The sequence below is a fragment of the Myotis yumanensis genome, unplaced genomic scaffold (genome assembly GCF_028538775.1).
Source record: "Myotis yumanensis isolate MYYU_CA2020_CCGP unplaced genomic scaffold, mMyoYum1.0.hap1 SCAF_15, whole genome shotgun sequence".
Classification (NCBI taxonomy): Eukaryota; Metazoa; Chordata; class Mammalia; order Chiroptera; family Vespertilionidae; genus Myotis; species Myotis yumanensis.
The window spans coordinates 16215173-16236714 of NW_027223766.1; the positions used below are offsets into that span (position 1 = coordinate 16215173).

Sequence of the window (21542 nt, forward strand, 5' to 3'; positions counted from 1 at the left end):
AGTTCATTTGAGTAAATACCTAGGAGTGTGATTGGTGGATTGTATGATAATAGTATGTTTTGTCTTATAAGAAACTGCCAAATTGTCTTCCAAAGTGGCTGCACCATTTTGTGTTCCCACCTGTGAAAGAAGGAGAGTTCCTCTTGTTCCACATCCTTGGCAGCATTTGATGGTGTCACTATGTCACATTTTGGCCATGCTCATGGGTGTGGAATAGCATCTAGTTGTTTGAATTTGGATTTCCCTAATGAAATATGATGATGAGTATCTGTTCATATGCTTATTTGCCATCTATTTATCTTCTTTGGTGAGGTGTCTATTCAGACCTTTTGCTCACTTTTTAATCAGGTTGTTTGTTTTCTTATTGTTGAGTTTTAAGAGTTCTTAGTATATTTTGGTTACAAGTCCCTTATCAGATATCCATTTTGCAAGTACTTTCTCCCAGTCTGTGGCTTGTCTTTCCATTCTCTTAACAGTATCTTTTGCAGAGCAGAAGGTTTTAATTTGAAGTGTAACTTAATGAATTTTTTCTTTCATGAAACATGCTTTTGGTTTGTATCTAAAAAACCTATTGCCATGCCATAGGTTTTCTCCTACATTATAACCTAGAAATTTCATGGTTTTTGCATTTTACATGTAGGTCTATGATCCATTTTGAGTTAATTTTTGTGAACAGTGTAAGGTCAGTGTCCAGATTCACTTTTGGCATGTGGATACCCAGTTGTCATAGCCTCACTTGTTAAAAAGCCTGTTTTTGCTCCATTGAAGTGCCTTTACTCCTTTGTCAAAGATCAGTGGACGATACTTGTGTGGGTCTATTTCTCAGCTCTCTGTTCTGTTGCCTTGATCTATAGCTATTCTTTCGCCACTACTACACTGTCTTGATTACTGCATCTTCACAGTAAGTCTTTAAGTTGAGTAATGCCAGTCCTTCTTCAATATTGTGTTGGCTACTGTGGGTCTTTTGCATCAGCTTATCAATATCTACCAAGAAACTGGGATTTTGATTGGAATTGCATTGAATCTGTACAGCAAGTTGGGAAGAACTGACAATATTGAATATTGACAATACTGAATCTTCCTACCCATGTAGATTGGATATTTCTCCATTAACTTAGATTTTTATTTTTCTCATCAGTGTCATAGTTTTCCTTATATGGATTTTGTATTTATTTTTTGGATTTATATTTCTCTTTTATATACTAATGTAAATGTGTTTTTAATTTCAAATTCCAATTGGTTCATTGCAGGTATATGGGAAATTGACTTTTGTGTATTATCCTTATACTCTGCAACCTTTCTATGATAACTTATTGGTTCCAGGAGGTTTGTTGTTGTTGTTGTTGATTCTTTGGTATTTTTTACATAGACAATCATGCCATCTGTGAACAAAGACAGTTTTATGCCTTTTTTCCAAGTCCGAATACCTTTTCTTTCATTTCTTATCTAATTGCATTAGCTAGGACTTTCAGTACAATGTCGAATGGAAGTGGCAAGAGGAGGCATCCTTACTTATTCCTGATCTTAGGGAGGAAATGTCGAATTTTTCACCATTAGGTATGAAGTTAGCTGTAGGTTCTTTGTAGATTTTTTAAAATATAATTTATTTATTTTAAACATATTTTATTGATTTTTTTTTTACAGAGAGGAAGGGAGAGGGATAGAGAGTTAGAAACATCGATGAGAGAGAAATATCGATCAGCTGCCTCCTGCACACTCTCCACTGGGGATGTGCCCGCAACCAAAGTACATGCCCTTGACCAGAATCGAACCTGGGACCCTTCCGACGCTCTATCTACTGAGCCAAACCGGTTAGGGTTGTTTTTTGTTTTTGTTTTTTAATCAACGTAAGGAAGTTCCCTCTAGTCCTAGTTTGCTGAGAGTTCATATCAAGAATGCCTTTTCTACATCAGGTGATATGATCATATGATTTTTCTTCTTTAGCCTATTGATGTAATGAATTACATTAACTGATGTTCAAATGTTGAGCCAGCTTTTCATACTTGGAATAAATCCTACCTGGTCATGGTGTATAATTCTTCTTATACATTGTTGGGTTTCATTCTGCTAATACTGTATTAAGGATATTTGCATCTGTGTTCATGAGAGATATTGGTCTGTAATTTTCATTTCTTGTAATGTATTTTTCTGGTTTTGCTATTGGGGTAATGCTGACCACATAAACTAAATTAAGAAATGTTTCCTCTGCTTCTGTTTTCTGGAACAGATGGTAGAAAATTTGTATTATTTGTTCGCTAAATATTTAGTAGAAATCCCCAGTGAACCCCGTTAGGCCTAGTCCTTTATGTTTTGGAAAGTTAAGTATTGATTTAATAGATTAGGCCTACTGGTATTCAGATTATGTATATGTTTCTCCTTGTGTGAGTCTTAGTAGATTGTCTTTCCAGGAATGGTCCTTATCATCTATGTTATAAAACGAGAATTGCTCCATAATATTCCTTTATTAGCCTTTTAGTGTCTATGGGATTGCTACTGATGGCCCTTTCCATTTCAATATTAATATTCATGTCTTCCTTTTGTATTGGTTAGCCTAGCTACAGGTTTATAAATTTTATTGATCTTGTAAAAGAGCCAACTTTTTGTTTCACTGATTTTTCTCTATTGTTTTTCTTATCTCAATTTTATTGAATTTTCTGCTTTTTATTATTTCTTCTGGTTACTTTTTATTTAATTTGCTTTTCTTTTTCTAGTTTTCTAAGGCTTGAAACTTAGTGTATTTTATTTTTTTTCTAATATGTGCATTTAATGCTTTAAAATTCTCTCTAAGCACTGGATTTGTTGCATCCCACAAAATTCGATAGGTAATTTTTTTTCATTTTCATTTATTTTGAAATATTTTCATTATCATTGAAACATTCCCTTTTAAAGAGGTATAAATTTATAAACATTTATTGGAAAAATCTTAGAAATTTGATGATGTACAGTATATATAATTTATGACAATAGTCCAGTTATTAATATTTTCCCAATTAAATGTCTTTGTATTGTTAGAGAATGTGATTAGTTCCTGAGAATTTCATGTTACATTCAAATCCCACTATCTAAAATAGAAAATTTTGGTCAGAATCAACTCTTTTTTCTTTTCTTATTTAAATCTAAGACTGTAAGGCAATATCCAAATTAAATGCATAATTATTTTAATTTTTAAGTGATGGACTTCATTTTAAAATTTTTTCAAATTTTCAAAACAAAAATTTATTTTAAATTTCTTTTTTAAAAGTAATTAAATTTATTGGGGTGACATTGGTTAATAAAATTATATAGGTTTTATGTGTACAATTCTATAATATATTTGTATATTGCATTGTGTGTGTTTATAATTCTTCTTTACAAAATCAATGATTGTTTTCTATGTTTAAAAACATATAAACATTTAAAAAAGAAAAAACCATTATAGGATATTTTACTTTTGTGCTAATATCTAAACATAACTTATCATCTCTTAGCCACTGATGTTTAAAGAGTATGTTATTTCCTTGTACTCAACCCTAAAATCTTAAGGCAGGTTATTACCAACATAACTAAAAAATAATTTTACCACTTGAAAGTAATTGTCATGAAAGAATTTTTTTCTAAAACAAGTGCCTAAGCCATTTAAAAAAATACATTGTATCCTATGACTCATATATGTATAATCAAAATATGAACACTCATTTGTAATTCAATTACTGTACTACATTTAAATAATTTGGCTTGAGAACATATTTCTTAACAAATCTCTTGGAGCATTGCATAATAATTAGGACAGTATCATCATCATCATCATCATCATCATCATCATCATACTTAGAAAAAATACAATGATTGTGTTTAGAGACTATGTTACATTCCGTGCAATCTTATTACATACCAATGAGGTAGGTACTATTTGTTCCCATTTTACAGATGAGGGAAACTTGACACATAGCTATTAAATGCTCAGTAAATGTTAGGCAGCATTAAGTTAATCAAGGATTTTGAGGCCAAATTCTTACAAAACGACTATTAACTTATAAAATTGAATTTTTAAATAATACTAAGCATGGGGAGGGAAGGGGGGGGAGAGAGAGAGAGAGAGAGAGAGAGAGAGAGAGAGAGAGAGGAGAGAGAAGAGAGAGAAAATGATAAATAAAACATTTCAGGTTACGGTGAAACAAAAAGCAGTTTTATTTATTAGCAATGAGTTTTGGTGCAGATACCATAGAAAGGTTAATTTTTCATGCAATTAGTTCATTTGAATTCCTTACAAAAACTTGCTGTTGAAATGTACCTTTTCATGCTCTGACTGCATGCAGACGATTTACTGGTTAAGGTGATGTACGGGAATCTTGCCAATATTGAATTTCAATGACAGAGGAAAAGTCAGTATAAGAGGGAATTCAATATGCATGGGAAACCATTTGTTCCCTTTGCTTCTTTGATCCTTGCCAAGGCCCCCGAAAGTAGAGCAGAGCGCCTGAAAACAGGGGAACATTCTTGTGCAAAGTTGGAGAATGCTGAGCTCTCACAGGAATTCAGTGTGACAGGCTGAAAAACTAAACAGCCCGCGACTTCCCTATAAATGCAAGGAATTTGGGCCACATCTACACTACCTAGCACGCCTGTGTCTTCCCTGTAGAAACGATCCTGAGGTTTGCAACAGCAGGCACCTGGAGGCCTGCGCTGTGCAGCGTGAGCGGTTTTGACCATCTCTAGGCCCTACTTGCTCATTTTCACAGATGCCTCTTGGACTCGGGAGAAGTTTGCAATTTGTCCAGCTCAAAAATAAACTATTGCAGAGAAACCATTTGCACTCACATGTTGGAAACATTTGTCAGCAAAACAAAGATTTGTATCTAAAATAGCCGGGCTATTAAGACGTGAGAAAACAAAACAGATGTTTGTTTGGGGTTGTTGAGTTGGTTTGTCTTGGTGGCCTTTGTTTTCTTTCTTTTTTTCTCTCCCCAGAGGATTAATGAGATTATAAAGTTCTTGGAAATAAAGTTCACTCTTTGTTTTATATTGTCAGAAAGCAATAAAAACGAGTTTCCTTACCTTTGAAATCTGGACTGTATTTCCAAGAAGTAAAACAACCAGTGTTTTAGCATTTACCCATTTTGTGCCTCATGACAGGGTTGAGTAATTTTTTTTTTTTTCAGTTCGTTAGCCGGAAGTCAGGATGCCTTATAGCATCAAACTAATATACTTGGATTCTAGTATGTAATTCTTTCTTGTACTTATATGTAACATATGACTTGTACATGTCCTAAGTGATCAAAATAAAAAGGCGTATATTTTTGAGCTAATGAAATCAGTTTTCTAACTCTCCTAAACATTTATTATTTTGTCTTTCTTAAAAATAGCTAATTGATTTATTGTTTCTGCAAAGTATTAAGTGTCTTTATGCAGCCAACACAATCAGTGTAATATGTTCCCGTGTTTAAGTTGGAGGACCTCAGCATTGACTGATTTGGTTTTTTCATTCAAGATGGTTGGGAAGAGAACCTAGTTATCTGTGTTTGGCTTCCCTCCATCTCATTTAATTGGGATTGGATGGTTTAGTGGATGAGTTTTGGATTAACTTTTAAATCAAGGTAGGATTGATGAACTAACGTCTACCAATTTTATCCCCTGCTTGAGAGCCACAAAAAATTTAAGTTTACTGAATATTTTTTTAAATTTACTGGATGATAACACATGAGTCTGGGACAAAAGTACATGAGGGTTTACAGAGAAGAATGAAATTCTCTTCCTCTTCTGTACCTCGTTTCTTTCAGCAGAGTTTCTTGTGAATCCTTCCAAGGATATACTTTGCTTACATAAACATATGCATAGCACCTTCCCTGGCCATTTTTTTTCACATTCAAGTATATAAACTTTTTATTACCTGTTTCCTTAAAGTAGAATACTATATGTACTATTCTATACCCTAGTTTTTTGACTTAGCAATATATAGAGAAAAATTCAATAAGTATTTTTGTTTGGATATAATATACAAGTATAATAGTAGCTAATTTTTTTGAGTGCTTCCTACGCTTCAGACATTATCCTAAGCATCACTCATTGATGAACTTAGCTCGGTCCCACACAGGTCCACAAGATAGGCAGTTCATCATTGTCCCCATTTTACAGATGGGGAAGCTGAGGAGAGGTCCATGACAGCCCTGGGACTTAACCTCCAGAGGCTTGGCTGCAAACCCGAGTTCTTGGTCAGGAAAGCACGCCACTTCTTGAAATCACTGTATCTGAAGTTTCAAACAAGCAGACATATGAAAGTGTAAATAAATGAGCTGTGAAATGTAGTAGCTACCTGGTATTTATTCTCTTTAGTCATTCATAGCAGCCAGCAAAGGCATGTATTAGGAGGGATTCAGTTAAATATGTGTTAAGTGAATGATCTCTATTTGCTGCTGAAATATGTAGGTCCGAAATTCTAGAGAAGTGGTGTGTAGGATAATGAAGGTTATCTTGTACTGTAAATATTACCTGAATTGTATCTTCCGTTTTCTTGAATCTGCTCTACTCTCACTCCCTCTTCATCCTATTTAATAATTACCTGTCATGGACCTGCTTTGGATGCAGTTTTCCACAGCATTTCTTTAGCATTTCCCTCCTCTTCACCACCAAGGAATTCATTCTCTACTTTGCTAACATTTCTTCTTTATTTCTTCACTCCCAGCTCATGGTGGGTGAGTCGATACTTAATGACTCAGTGTAGGGATAATGGTGTTCTTGTCTCAAGGAAAAGGGCAGCCATCCACATGAGAGTGAAAGTTGGCCTCTTAGCCCAGTACGATCACCTTCTAATGCTTTTGAAAATATTTAAATGACCCATTCAGAAACTTCACCAATTTTATAAGATTCAAGTTGTACTTTTTTCAGTAGTACTATTTAAGACAAAGTTCACTGTTTTTCACTTTTAGGTAACTGCTAATATTTGAGTGCAATGTTCTAATACTTTCCATTGTATACAGGGTGGGGCAAAAGTATGTTTACAGTTGCTCTTATGGAAAATAATCCAACAATTAATACAAAATACAAGAATAAACTCTGTTTCATATCTTCACAACTGTAAACCTACTTTTGTCCCACCCCGTATGGGCAATATTTGCTGGATTATCAACTAACTTAATAATCATGAATTGGTTTGGAAACCATGTCTACCATTATTTCTGTGAGAACATAGTTTCTGACTTTCAAACAACTGGTTTTAAAAGATTTGGCACATAGCTGATTTTAAATTGACAGCTCTCATGTCCACTTGAGTAACTTTAGTCTGAGCACCTGGGCAATGGGGAAGCTTTGAAGTTTAAGATAGAAGTGACCATTGAATTCTTTTGCCCAAGACCTGCCCTTGAGCGATTATGAGTAAGGAATCCAGAAGGACTACATCTTCCCAAAGCAGCGCAGCCTGTAAGTGTCGTCAGGGGCATCTCTGGATGGCACTCTGGAGTGGCAGCCTTGGGAGACAGCATGACCTGCTATGCCCTGGGCAGCACCACTGTCTCCTGAAGGTGGTTGTCCCCTGATGAGTTGCAAAGAAGGATCTACTAGGGACACAAGTTGTTGGGGTTTAGGTTATCAGGGTTCCTTTTCCTTATGTCTTTTCTGATGCTTTGATACAGTAGGATTCACTGGGAATTCACCCACCCCTGCAGGGGATGTCTATGAATGTTGCTTGGGCACCATGCTTCCTTGGAGTCATGCTTCCTTAGAGTACCCGTGAGAGAAACTGGAGTAGTGGTGGGGGACTTGGAGCTGGGCCAACCTGGGTCCTATGATTTACTCTGGGCAAGTCACTTAGCACGTTGGTATATCTGTTTTCTGTAAACTGTGGAGAACACCGTTCTTACACATAGAATGAATGTGAGAAGTTATGTGGCTAGTTGACACGTACCAGGCCTTCACATATTCATCTTTTTCATTTATGCATTCAGTACATATCTATCTATATAAAACCCTAATATGCAAATTGAGTGAACGGCAGAACAACTGGTCGCTATAATGCGCACTGACTACCAGAGGACAGACGCTCAACGCAGGAGCTGCCCCCAGCCTGCAGGCCCTGACCAGAGGTGGCGGTGGGGGCCGGACCCGGTCAGTGGTTGATACCAGGCCAGCCAAGGTGGGTGCCAGCAGCCCCCCCCCCCCCCCCCCCCCCACCGATCGCCCTTCCAGTCGCCCTGCAGAGGAAGGCAACTGGTGGCAGTGGCAGTGGGCAGGGCTGGCGAACAGGCAGCGCCAGGCCAAGGTGGGTGTGAGCGGGAGCCCCAGTCACCCCACCAGTCACCCCACAGATGGGCCCTGATCGCTGACCAGGCCTAGGGACCCTACCCGTGCACGGATTTTGTGCACCAGGCCTCTAGTTTATAAATAATTGCTATATGCCAGGCACTGTGCTTGGTGCTAGGGCAGCCGTGGGCAAACTACGGCCCGCGGGCCGGATCCAGCCCGTTTGAAATGAATAAAACTAAAAAAAAAAAAAGACCGTACCCTTTTATGTAATGATGTTTACTTTGAATTTATATTAGTTCACACAAACACTCCATCCATGCTTTTGTTCCAGCCCTCCGGTCCAGTTTAAGAACCCATTGTGGCCCTCGAGTCAAAAAGTTTGCCCACGCCTGTGCTAGGGACATAGCGGTGACAGGAAAAGCAGATCCCTGGCCTCAGGAAGCCAATGTGTTCTCCCTCTTGACTTATATAGTGCATTGTGCATCGTGGTTGTTTCAGAGACTACAGCCCCCAACGTGAGGTCGCCAGAATGGATTCACATAGAATGACCGTGGGGTATTTACACGAAAGGTCAAAATGTGTAAGAAGGATGATAGAGGTTCCTATGAGGTTGCCCATGGAGTACTGGAGAGTGGATAATGGCTGTACTCCAGGGATGATAAAGCTCTATTAATTTAGATACTAAACCTTGACTGAGGAATTAATTTACCTAGGCGACCTCTATTAGTGATTGTGTGGCAGGGAAGTAATGGATACGCAATACAGATAGGAAAGTCAAAGCAGTTCTCTAAAATTAATTCAATTAATATTTATTAATCTCTGACTTCTCGTTAACTCTGTAAGACTAGTCACACGTTTTCTTGCCTTTGGTTTATTATGGCTGATGATTTAGAGCTAACAAGCTTCCCTTATGTTAAGTCTTTTATCCTTTGATGATAAGGTAATACTCACTGTGAATCTAATATAATTTAATTAAATAATGTATTCAAGGGCTTGCAAAGCCCCCTCTCCCCTCTTTTTAACAATACAGATAGCTTCCACTTTAAAAAAAACTGGTGTAAAACTATCGTAGTCACATTCTGTGGCATGCAATGTCGCGGGCTTGATGGTCCCTCACTTTGTAAAGTCTACATGAATCCCAAGTAGCTTTTCGAGGCATATGTCAGACCCTCTCTGAGAACTAAGGCTTTCCGCCTGGGACTCTTTCTCGATTCGAACTCTTGTTATAAGACAGTGTCATTTCTGTTTTCAGCATTGCTAGCCTCCTAAAGCTAGGGGTCTCCACTCCGCCCAGCAACCAAGTGTAGCTCCTCTCCAGGTGATTCCGTAGAACCACTTACCACACTGCTGCTTAAACCTAAGGAGAGACTAGCATCTGTCAGCTGCCGGAAAGATAAGTAATGGCCCCTTTAGTTTCAGTTTTACCCTAAAATGAGCTCGGTACCTGACCCCAGTGCTCTGTGCTCTGAGGCACTGAGTATGGAGTCAGCCTTAAAAGTAAACATCTCGTGAAACTCACTGTGTTCTCTGCCATGAGGGTGTGTTCCTGGCCCCACACAGCACCCTCCCCATCTGCAGTCCTCTGAGGCGTGGCTGCCTCCTCTCTCCTAGGAGCACCTACGTTTCCAGGGAGATCTTGCTTTGTCTCATCTTATGCACCATGAGAACTGTTGGTGCCTTTGCCCCGGTGAGCTAGACCTCTGGGCAAGCAGACCCTTTGCCGACCATGCTTTCCCCTGTTATCTTCCCTGGTCCAGCCAATTTGTCTTCTACTGAGCTCATTCATTGTTTAGAAGATTGCTATGTAGTCATCTCATATATCTGTGGCGGATTATCTATCCTAAGCCCTTTTTAGAGAAAGGAAGGATATAAATTGCTCAGAAAATAAAATAAGAATTCAAACGTTTTATTCCACAAGAATAAGGGCCAGAGAGAAGATTCCACAGGCACACCATGCCCAGGAAGCACCTACTTTGCAAATTGCATTGTAATTCATTATAACCATCATTTTGTAAACATCGCCATTTTGCTTAATATGTGTACAAAAACCGTAACCATTTTGGTTAATATGTGCACAGAACCTCTTCTCATAATTACAGCGTCCCAAGAGCACACACCTCTCTATCTTCTCTCTGCTCAAAGCCCCAGATCTGCCCTAATAGGCTTGTTAGTATTTTCAATTCAGCTAATTTGTATAAAAATCATGTTGCCAATTATGAAATGTCTCCCAAATGTAAGAATTTATTTTTTCTACCACTGACATTGTTTTCAACTTCTGCAGTTTATTTTCCATCCCTGACAACAATTTAAATGATTTCCCTTTAAGCATTTGAAGAACTTTTTTCCCTGAGAAGTCTTTCTTCCTCCCTCCCTCCCTCCCTCCCTCCCTCCCTCCCTCTCTCTCTCTCTCTCTCTCTTTTTCCTTCCTTCCTTCCTTCCTTCCTTCCTTCCTTCCTTCCTTCCTTCCTTTCTTTCTTTCTTTCTTTCTTTCTTTCTTTCTTAATATACTTTTATTGATTTCAGAGAACCGTGACTTTCTGGTTCATAGGCCGAAGCTCAACCACTGAGCCATGCCAGCCAGGCAAGTCTCTTTCTTTTCCAATTTCCCATTTAGTGTTTTCCCTAAAGCGTCTGTTTCAGTACATTTGTTCAGCTAATTACCTCCCTTGGCTCGGCTTTGATATCCTTAGAGGTTGCTGAGGAAGCACATCTCTCACAAGACTTTTTCCTTATTTGTGCTATTAAGTGGCGTTACACTATTTGCTAGTTGTAGGAACGGCAGAAAACGCGGTTTCTTCTATTGCCACATGTCAATGGGTTCGATGATGCTCTCCCCCATTTTGTTAGCTGTTCATGGAGCATCTCTTACTTAGGAAGTACTGTTGGGGTCTGTGGGGATTCACAGAGCAGGAGGGTTACTCCCTGTTTTCAAGGATCATTGTACTATATGAACAGACAAACTTACTGAGGCTTGGATATGAAAAATGTTATGCTAAAAGTAGCAGAGTGCCCAGGAAGGATGCAGGAACAGAAATTTCTTATGTAAAGTGTTTGGAGAAAATACTAACAAAGGAGGTGAAATTTATCCTTAGTGTTGAAAGATGCGAATGAGTGTGGGACAGAGGATAAGGAAGGGATATTCATTCAAGGCTAGAGGAATGGACCCTTTTAAATGGGCTTAATGACAGGGTATTTTTTCATCAGAATAAGCTTAAACTGCATATCAATTTCACTAACAGATGAAAGCAGTTTTTGAACTGGATGATCACTTTATGATCATCTTTATGACTAAGGTAACTAAGTCTAGAGAGGTGACTTTGAACATGACAACACTATCGTGTTTATACAAAATACTTTATCATGCATTATCTTATGTAACCTTCACAATGATGCTGTCCCCATTTTTCTGTTCAAAAAAACTAAGATTCAGATAATAATATAAATTACAAGTTACCAGGCTCATTTTGAAATATATGCAGATCCTTCTGTCTGACTTTGTAGATTATGCTCTCCACCACAAGGAAACTTGAACTGCTCAACTTTCCATGTTCTGTCCTGTAAGTTAGGGAGGATGTGGAGATGGACCAGAATTGACAAGATCCACCACCTCCGCAGGCGGGTTAGGTCACATTCTGGAGTCAGTGCAGGTTCCGTAATCCAGGGGCTAAGCTTGGTCCTGGGATGTTCTTTCCTCTGGCCCCAAGCCTCCAGGAGAAGGTGGCAGCCAGCCTGTCCAGGCAGGTGCCCCCCAGAGGCTGCCCACCTGTCTGTCCTTTTCACTGCCAGAAGAGCGGTCTGCCAGGTGGCACTGGAGCAGAGACCCACCATGGTATCTGGGGAAGAGTATCCCGGAGAGGAAACAGCAGTCACCAAGGCCTGGAGGTGGGACTGTGCTTGGTGGATTCAGCCAGTGACAAGAAGGGGAGAGGTGGGAGCTCAGTGAGAGAGGAGAGGAGTAGGGGTGAGGAGAAGGGTTGTGGAGGCCAGATCACCGCAGACATGGGTGAGGGGGGCGAGGGGCTTGGGATGTGATTTTGAATGAGGTGGAGAAATATTTAAGCAGAAAAGTGACAAAATGTCACACATTGGAAAATAATCTGTCTGGTTGTTGGCAGAGAGTAAGCTGTATCAGGACAAGAAGGGAAGCATGGCCATCACATAGGACATGATTCCAGGGGTCCAGGTGACAGGTAACGAGGTCAGTGCTAGGCGTGGAGGTGGTGAGAGTGGTCAGAATTGAGAGAGTTAGAAAGAGAGTGACCGGGATTTGTCATTGGATTGAATGTGAGGAGTGAGAAGGCAGGAATCATGGAGGACACCACAGATCTGGCCCAAAGAGCTGGAAAAGTGCATTTGCCATTTGTTGATATGGGAAAGCAACAGGAAGACAAGGGGTAGTTGAGGAAAGCAGGATTCTGTTTAGCACATGTGAAGGTTGAGATCCCTGTTGGCAGCCCCAGGGCGAGATGGCGAGTTAGTTGCTGGATGAGTCTGCTGTCCATAGGATGGTGTAGGACCTCAATTTGTGAGGCATCACACATGGCATTTAAAGCTTCTGTGCCTGGATGAGATGACCAGGCCAGCGCGTGTCACTGCAGGAGTGAGAGCCACCAAGCCCGGGACCTTGCATTGAGGAGGAGGCCTCCCGGAGGCGGGGGGAGCCAGTGTTGCAGAAGGAAGGGGTGATGGGCTGTGTGCAACGCTGGTGAAAGTTTGAGAAAAATGGAAATTGAGGCTGGACCATAGGATTTGACAGCAAATTACTGATGACCTTGACAAAGTGGAGCGTTGGTGTTTTGGAGAAAATAACATAACTGAAGTGGGTTCTAAAGAGAATGAGAGGAGGGGAAGTATAGGCAGCAAATATTCACAGTTCTTCTAGTTGTTTTTTCTACAAGGTAATTGAGAAGTGGAGCAGAAACAAGAGAGAGTCAGGGGTATATTTTAGGCAAGAACTAGATCTAGCCTGTAAGCATAGGGTGATCCAGAAGAAAGGAAATGCTGGCTGGTGTAGGGGACAGGGACCCGTGATTTTGTGCTCAGATGAGAAGTTGGCCTTAGGAGCACAGAAAATTCATCCATCATAATATAAGGGAAAAAGGGCAGAGCGAATGATGTCCTGGTAGGGGGTATCTGGCGCTGAGAGTGTAGAGTAGGAGCTTCCATTTCCTCAGTGAATGGGAAGCCAGGTTGCTTGCCCGGGGCTGGGGGTAGACTTGGTCTTACAGAGTGGCAGGCTGTCTCCTGTGGTGTTTGTGACTCCTGGTGGCCCTGAGCTGCTCTGTTAGAGATGAGCACAGAAAATTGTGCCCAGAACATATGTGTCAGGTGCCCGTATCCACCCAAGGAGAATCTCTATCTTGCATGGCAAGTTACTGTGTTCAGGAGAAAAGCAAAATCTTACCCTTCCTTTTCTTGCCTTGTTGGCATGTTCAAGGTAAATGCATTTTGATTTCATGATGGCTCAGCTCCCTGGCTAGCAGGACAGGGCCTTCTAAAAGGTACATGGTAAATTCCTTTTCTACTTGTTAGCAACTCCAAAATAATAGTACTTTGTTCTGCACCTTGTTCTCTACTTAGTTCAGCACATGTTTCACTTACTATCTTTCCCACACAGTTTTAACACTTAATGCTTACAACCGTTTTTGAAGAAGTGGTGTCACCCAGGGAAGTCAGGTGACAGTCACATACTTGAACCTCATAGCCACCACAGAGTTGCACAAAATACAGTTATTTTAATGAATACAATTATATGTTCTCATCAGACAGATCTGTTTTTTAAATAAAGTTATATTGAAACACAACCATTCTCCTACAATAACATATTTTCTGTGGTTTTTTTGGAGCTATAATAGCAGTTATCATATGGCCAACAAAGCCTAAGATATTTGCCATCTGACTCTTTGCATTAAAAAAAAATTGCTGAGAACTGCATTAGAGTGTACAGACCGAAAATAAAAAATTAAATTAAATTAAATAGTGTGGCCCCATGTGTCACCATGGCCTGTGACCCTGCTGTCCTACAGGTCGGTTTCACTGCCTTTGCCTCTCACAGTGCAGCTGACTGAAAGAATTTGGGGGTAATTGTGATTACATGTGGTTTTTACCATGTGCATTGATTACACAACCTATCCCTTGAGTAAGATGCAATCTCACTTATTTACCTTAAAGTAACTAACTTAGCTTTACAGATCAGTTTTTTCCCCTTAAAAACAAACAAACAAATTTCGAAAATTATAAACAGTAATATATCCCAGGGGTGTATAGCGTTCTCTTGGCCAGTCGCATCAAGCTTGATGCATCTATTTCCTTGGGAATACCGAGGGATCCATGACATCCTTGTCATTGAATCAGAACTAGGCTCTCCGCTTGCTTTCTCTTAGTCTTCCTGATTTAGATTTGATAGGCCACCTTTTGAGATGACTGTTGCATACACTTTTGTTGATTTTAAGAGTCTCGAAGTTTGGGGGTGCCTGGGTGTTGATTGCGGTCTGGCATCTTCTTCATGCTCACCTGTATAATTGTCCCCTGGACTTTACATCTTGGATCGCCCATGATAAGTCTGGTTTTAGGGAAGTAATATACCCTGTTCTCTTTATCTGAGTTCCCTAGAGTAGCAAATAGAATATAATTATTGATTAACATGTTTAACAGATTCTGGTAATCTTTAAAAGAATTTCCCCCAAAGCTCTGTACTTCTTTTTGTAATTGATATTGTCTTCGCGTAGACTCAGGATCCAGCCAGAGATAATAGCTGCCCTGGCCTCAACCCAACATCATACAAGGACAAGAGGGTCCTCTCTGAGAGGAGTCAGTTTATTTAATTCTGTTTTGGGGGAGGGGTCTTTCAATTTGTGAGAAATGAGCCCTCTCAGAGCACAGAGAAGGGAGCCTGCAGGAGCCCTGTATCCTGCTTCCTTTACATCTACCACTGGCAGATGTAGTCTCAAGAGTGTAAAGTTAGAGCAGAAATTCCCTGCTACCTTTAGAATAAATGTGAAGCTTATCCCTAAATCTTCAACCAGGTCTTCATGCTTTGCAGCAGGACTATATAAAAATCAAAAACTTCTGTGAAGGAAAGCACACTTTAAGGAAATATCAGCATAATTTGAGGAACTAACAGGCTTGAAAAAGTATCTGCAAATATGCAAAAGAAATGAAAACATATGAATAAAGGAATTTAAAAATTGGGCAAAGAATTTGGATGGTGCATAGAAGAAAATAAGATTTCCAAGCACATATTTACAAGCATCTCTAATATCTCCAAATTAAAAGCATGCAATACTACTGGACACCTAATAAAGTAGCAATGACTTCTTTAAAACAATGACAACCAAAGTGGGTAAGGCTATGGTAAAAATGACACCATTTAAATTAATATCCTTTTGAAAACTATTTGGCAATATGTATAAGAAAGTAGACAAATGTTAAGGGAGGCATGAGAAATAAAACCTGATAAGGAGTTTGGATTATATACAGTAGACAGTGAACTCTGATGGTTTCTAAGGGTTGGAGTTGTCCAAGGTATTCTATACAGATTAGTCTGCTGATGAGTACTTAAAGGGGAGAGTCCAAAACTAACACCTAGGAGGATTGGTAAATACTACACACCCATAGGTGATAGAACTTTAAAGCTAAGTAACGAGGCTGTCCTCAATTTGACAGACTAAGCGACTGAGGACTAAAAAATATGGAGGTAACTTCCCCAAGGCTCATGTAAGACTTGTGAGCTCAGGGGAACTAGAGAAGCCAAGAGGAACTAGATGGAATCTTCTGAGTTGCAGTCTCTGTTTTTCTTTGTAATACTGAAGGCTTTATGGAATGATTTAGCAGCATTTACAAATGTAGAATTCTAATGACCTTGTGTAGAGTTTAATATTTTCTGATTGAATACATAAACATTAGTTTTAATTTATGTTTAATATATAAACATTAGTAAGGTTTAAAATAATCTCAGCTATTTTCCATTTGAAAATATTCTGACTAGCTAGTACGAATAATTAGATCACTTCCGTAGATTTGCTAGAGTGAAAGCTAAACTTGAGAAACACTCATTCCTCCAATCACTGATTTAAAAAAAAATAAAAAAATCTCCCTTGGCTTTTGATACAAAATGAATGCCACCAGTTCTGCCCTCCAGGAGCAGGAATGATGGACATAATAACTCAATCAAATTCTATGTTATCCACTGTGAACATAAATATCTGCAAAAGCCGTCTAACCATATAATAGAGATACATGTAATTATAAAGGAGGAACCAAGATTTAAATGGAGAATTCACAGAGAAGGTACTTGAACTTGATCTTTAGGGATTCCCAAAGGAATTTTACAAATCGGGGGAGGCAGTTGAGTTGAGAAAGGGCTTTCTAAGAACAGGAACAGAATGTGCAAAGTGGTGAAACAGCCTGGCACATGGCAGCGAACTGAGAATGTTAGGTGTGTTTATCCAAGTGCTGACCACAAAGGGGAGAGAGCAGTTAGAGGTAAGGTGCTCAGGGAGCAACTCAGTGGGACTTTTCTGTTTCTCAGAGCAGCTAACATCATGGCGTTGTCAGTGCCATGCATGGTTCTAAGTACCTTTACTATCTATTAGTTTTATTTGATCTCATTTATTTCCATTTCATAGATAATGTAACTGGTCATAGCGAAGGTAAATCACTTGCACAAATGATACTGCTAATAAGTAGTGAGATCAAGATTTGAAAAGTGGCAGTTGAGTCCCTAGTTCAGTGTCCTGAAATCGAGACTGTCCTTCCTGTTCTATATTCGGAGTTTTGAAGGGTTTGTAAGCTCTCGGTCATGGTGGTACAGACAATTGTTCCAAGGCTCTAAGTGACAAGCTTGGAAACAGCCATTTGCAAGGGATGGTGGGAGCCTGAATTAGAACAAAAGTATTTAAGAGCTGAAAACCACAGAATTTACTCTTGATTTGTTCGGGCTTGGAACATTGGGTAGATGTTGGTACCATTAATCAAGGTTGTTAATAGAGAAGGAGGATTCAGTTTGGGACAAGTTCAGTTGTGCTGCTCATGGAATATTCTCATAGAGCGGCGTAGCAAACAGTGTGATGGTCAGGTCAGGAGATAAGGAAGTAAAGCTTTAAAATCATCAACCTGGAGCTTATCAGTGAAATCCCTCTTACAAATACTACCAACCATTGAGAGCTTATAGCCAGATAAGAGGACAATAGAGAAAACTGGCACTCTACTATTAAAAATGTGGTCCAGCCACTGGCTGCCTGTCCACTACTAGTTTCTCACTAGTCCATGATAGCACAAGGGATTTGCCTCAGAATATAATCAACTGCATCACTAAGCCCACTGTTTACTTTAGCTGACTTTTTCCTTTTAATCTTAGCAAGATCCTCAATGAAGGAAGCCTTGCATTAATTAATGTCTAGATGCAAACTTCTTATTTTGTCCCAGATCAGCACTTTGAGTATCACTAATATAGAGAACACTAATATTTAACCTTGAGGAAGAGGTGTCCAAAGAGAGTGAGAAGGAATAGTGTGAGTGACAAGATGAGAAGCAGAAGGGATATATGTGTATGTGGTTTAAAGGAGCGAGTGGTCAGCATAGCCACGGAGAGATCAAATATGATTGAGGACTAAAAAGTAATGATTGGAGCCCTGGCCGGTGTGGCTGTTGATTGGAGCATTGTCCTGTGCACCAAAAAGTGGTGGGTTCAATTCCCGGTCAGGGCACATGCCCAGGTTGTGGGTTTGATGTTTCTCTCTCCCTTCCTCCCTCTAAAATCAATTTTAAAAACAATTGGATTTGTCCACTACAGGGTCATCAGTAACATTTTAAGAGTTTTAACCCCTGCTTGTTTTTTCCACCTTCTGCCATCTCATTTTTATCCCACCCATCTATCTCCCAAATAATTCTCAAATCTATACTTTGGCCAGATATACCAAAAGGCCTCTTTGATTCTAAATCTAAAATACTCTCGGATTCAATCTTCCTTTTATTTAGCTCCTGCTGATCTGAAGTGACTGGTCACTCTCTTTCCATACTCTTCCCTCTGCCGGACATTGACCTGCGTTTTCCTTCTCACACCCCACCTATCTATCTCTGCCCATCTCTTCTACACATACTGCATGTCTTTAATTAGACCCATTTCTTAAGTTATGTATCGTATCAATTTCCAAACCACATTTCTTTCCTGAACTACAAGGCAGTCTAACAGTCTCTTGGACATGAATGCCCCAGACTCTTCAAGTTCAATGTGTCCAAAAGCTGAGCCTGAATTCTCACCTACATTCTCCCCTGTAATCCTTTCTTCCTAAATCTCATACCTTGGATTATCATCTGCCCTGTTGCCAAACCGTGGGCTTGAGCATCATGCTTGACTTCCTCCTTTCTTATCCAGCTGGTTTCACCTCCTAATGACACAGCATAACATTAACTCTCCCTGTGCCCACTAACTGATTCTGGGCCACCAGTACTTCTGACCTGAATTACTGAATTCTCCTCTGGGCTGGAGGCTCCCTTTTTCAGTCTTCACTTGCCTCCAGTACCCTGGCCACGTTAGAGCTGGAGTCCTCTATCTCAATGGAAATTTGGTCACATCACTCTCTTATTGAATTATTTGCCCGTCCCCCAGTCTTACCTCTACTCTTCCACTCTTCCTCTATAGATTCAGGTCAGTTTGATTTTTGTTTCAGTTCTTTAATTTCAATCTCAATCTCTCTCTCTCTCTCTCTCTCTCTCTCTCTCTCTCTCCCTCTCTCTCCCTCCCTCTCTTCTTTCCTCTCTTCTCTCTCCTCTCTCCTCTCTCCTCTCTCTCCTCTCTTTCTCTCTCTCCTTCCCACCCCTCACCCTCACCTTCCCAGAGGCTCCAGTGGCTGCCTGGAACACATTTCTATTTCCTGTTCACTGGTGAGTTTTTTCTCCATCCTCAGGAAGCTTCCACAACCCTGTAAATCTGAGTTGTGTGGACTTCCTCTGTGATCTAGCATCCTGCCTTTCCCATGTATAACCCCTCACATATTGTCCTGTAATCTTTCATTTTTGTCCTGAATCAGTGCTTTCCTCTGAATTTAAATCTCCAAGGCGGCAGGAACAATATCTCTTTGGCACATCATTATGCTTCAGGCTTCTACCTAGTGCAGTGCCTAGAATAGTATGAACATTCAGTCCATGTTTGTGAAATGAAATAAATGCTCTTCTGAGAACTTTCACATCCATTATCTCAGTGGGGGTACAGTTGAACAATTTGGAGAGGATTTTAACGAAACACGAGATGTCAATGCATTAGAAGATTTAAATTTTTTGTTGAGTTGTTTTGCACTAGTAGGAGGAAGGAGAAATTAGTCAGGAAAGCTGATTAGGAGAGTAGATGCATTTAATTCCACCGCATAGAACAAAGAGGAAGAGATTTTTTTAAACCAGTTGCATCATTTAAATTTCATCTTCCTTCTGAGAAGCTAACACCTGTAAACTGTGTGTGTTTTAATATTTAAAGGTGTCAGATTGTCCATCTTTTAGGGCTTTTTCTCCACCTGGAAAAACTTTAGCTAAGATCATTTAAAAATCTACCTGTATACTTTGCTCATTGAATTTATTGGGGGGGGGGGAGGTTACAGAAGTGAGCAATCAATTTATAGCTTTTTCTTTTCTAAAAAAATTGAAATGAAATATATTTTTAAAGATTTAATTGATTTTTTAAAACAGAAGTACAGAAGTAAACAAAGAAATTGGCAATAATAGGAGGAAATCGAGGCTAAGAAAGCCTAGGCAAACATATATGTGATAAGATACATTGCTTGCTATCCTTTAACTTCTTCTCAAAATGAACTTCCGAAAGCTGGAGAGCTCACAGTTCAAGATAGACTTTGCAGGCCCGAAAATTTGCCATCTTGTTTGCTATGGCAGAGGAACATGCAAAAGCCGGTGTGGCTCAGTTGGTTGTGTGTTGTCCCATGCACCTACCTAGAAGTCACCGGTTGGACTCTGGTCAGGGCATATGCCTGGATTGCAGGCTTGATTCCTGATAGGGGGCATGCAGGAAGCAGCCAATCAATGTTTTGCTCTCATATCCATGTTTCTCTCTCTCCCTCCCCTCCTCCTTCCTCTCTCTCAAAAAAAAAAAATCAGTAAAAATATATATTTTTTAAAGATAGGACTTTGCAGTCAAGTAGTTAAAAACAGAGCAGATTCAATGCCAGCTGTGCCACTGCAAAGTAAATGGTCTGTTTTGCCACTAGTTAAGAAATTGGCATGTGTTCTATCTAAAATGGTGGCTGTCTAGGGTTTGCATAGAGATGTAGATTGTAGAATATTTAAAGAAAAGGAGGGTCAAGACTTTTTCTTCAAAGCACAACTTTGAATCCACTGAACTCCTTTATATATATATATATATATATATATATATATATATTCATATTCATATTCATTTGGAGCTCCTAATTCTCTATAACACATGGAAGAGACATGCCTGGTTGGGAACAACTTGAGGAGAGGATGCCAGAGTTACCTGCCTCTACAAGAAAAATGACCTCACGTAGATTTCATGAACACTTAACTTTGACCAGCCAGCACTGTGTTCTCACAGATCTACAAGAGAAGTTAGCTCAAAATGCATCCCGAATAGCTACATAAACAGACCTGTTGAGTGGCCTTGAATGAGACTTTCTTCCCATAATTAACTAATGGGCTTGTAGGTCATCACAGTGGTTTCTGGGTATGAGGATCACATGACCAGTTTGTATGAGGAAATTTGCCGTCTTGTTTGCAATGGCAGAGGAACATGCAAAAGCCTCATCTAAAAGTGACGGGAATCTATTTAAGTTTCAAATTAAACAGGAGGTATAGGGCTGTTTCATGTGACTTAGAAATGGACTTTATTCTGCCAAAGTCCATTCCTATCTTCCCTGACTCCCAAGGCTTAAACATGGCGGTAATACTGAGACCATGTGGTTTGACAGAGTCGGGGCTGACAGTACAATAATAAAAGCCTTCAACTGTTCTGCATAGTTTTCTAGTTGGTGAAATGTAACCTCAACAATGTCTCAGTGAGAATAATCATTCCTCATATTAGATTTTGAGATTCCAAACCGTATCTGTAGAGAAATCTGACCAAGATTTTGGGGAGAGTCAGCACACGGGCACATCTGGAATTCGGGGAGTTGGAAATTGTCTGATGTGTGAACTGGATGGACTAAGGGCAAAAATGTACCTAAGGGATGAGAGTAAATGGTTTGTTCATTCTGGTAACAGGATAAGAGTTTCCTCTCAATGCCACAACCACTGCCCAGCCATTCCTCTGAGCTGCCTGGGGGTTGTTCTTAATGCTGTGGTTTCTATATGATTATTTCGGTGGT

The 21542-nt window shown here is 39.8% G+C and overlaps 1 protein-coding gene across 8 annotated transcripts in view; it reads left to right on the forward strand.

The window, feature by feature from the left end:
- The window catches only part of EYA1 (EYA transcriptional coactivator and phosphatase 1), a 151088-nt gene that overhangs the window by 64073 nt on the left and 65473 nt on the right, over window positions 1–21542 (forward strand). The gene's annotated exons all lie outside the window — the stretch shown is intronic.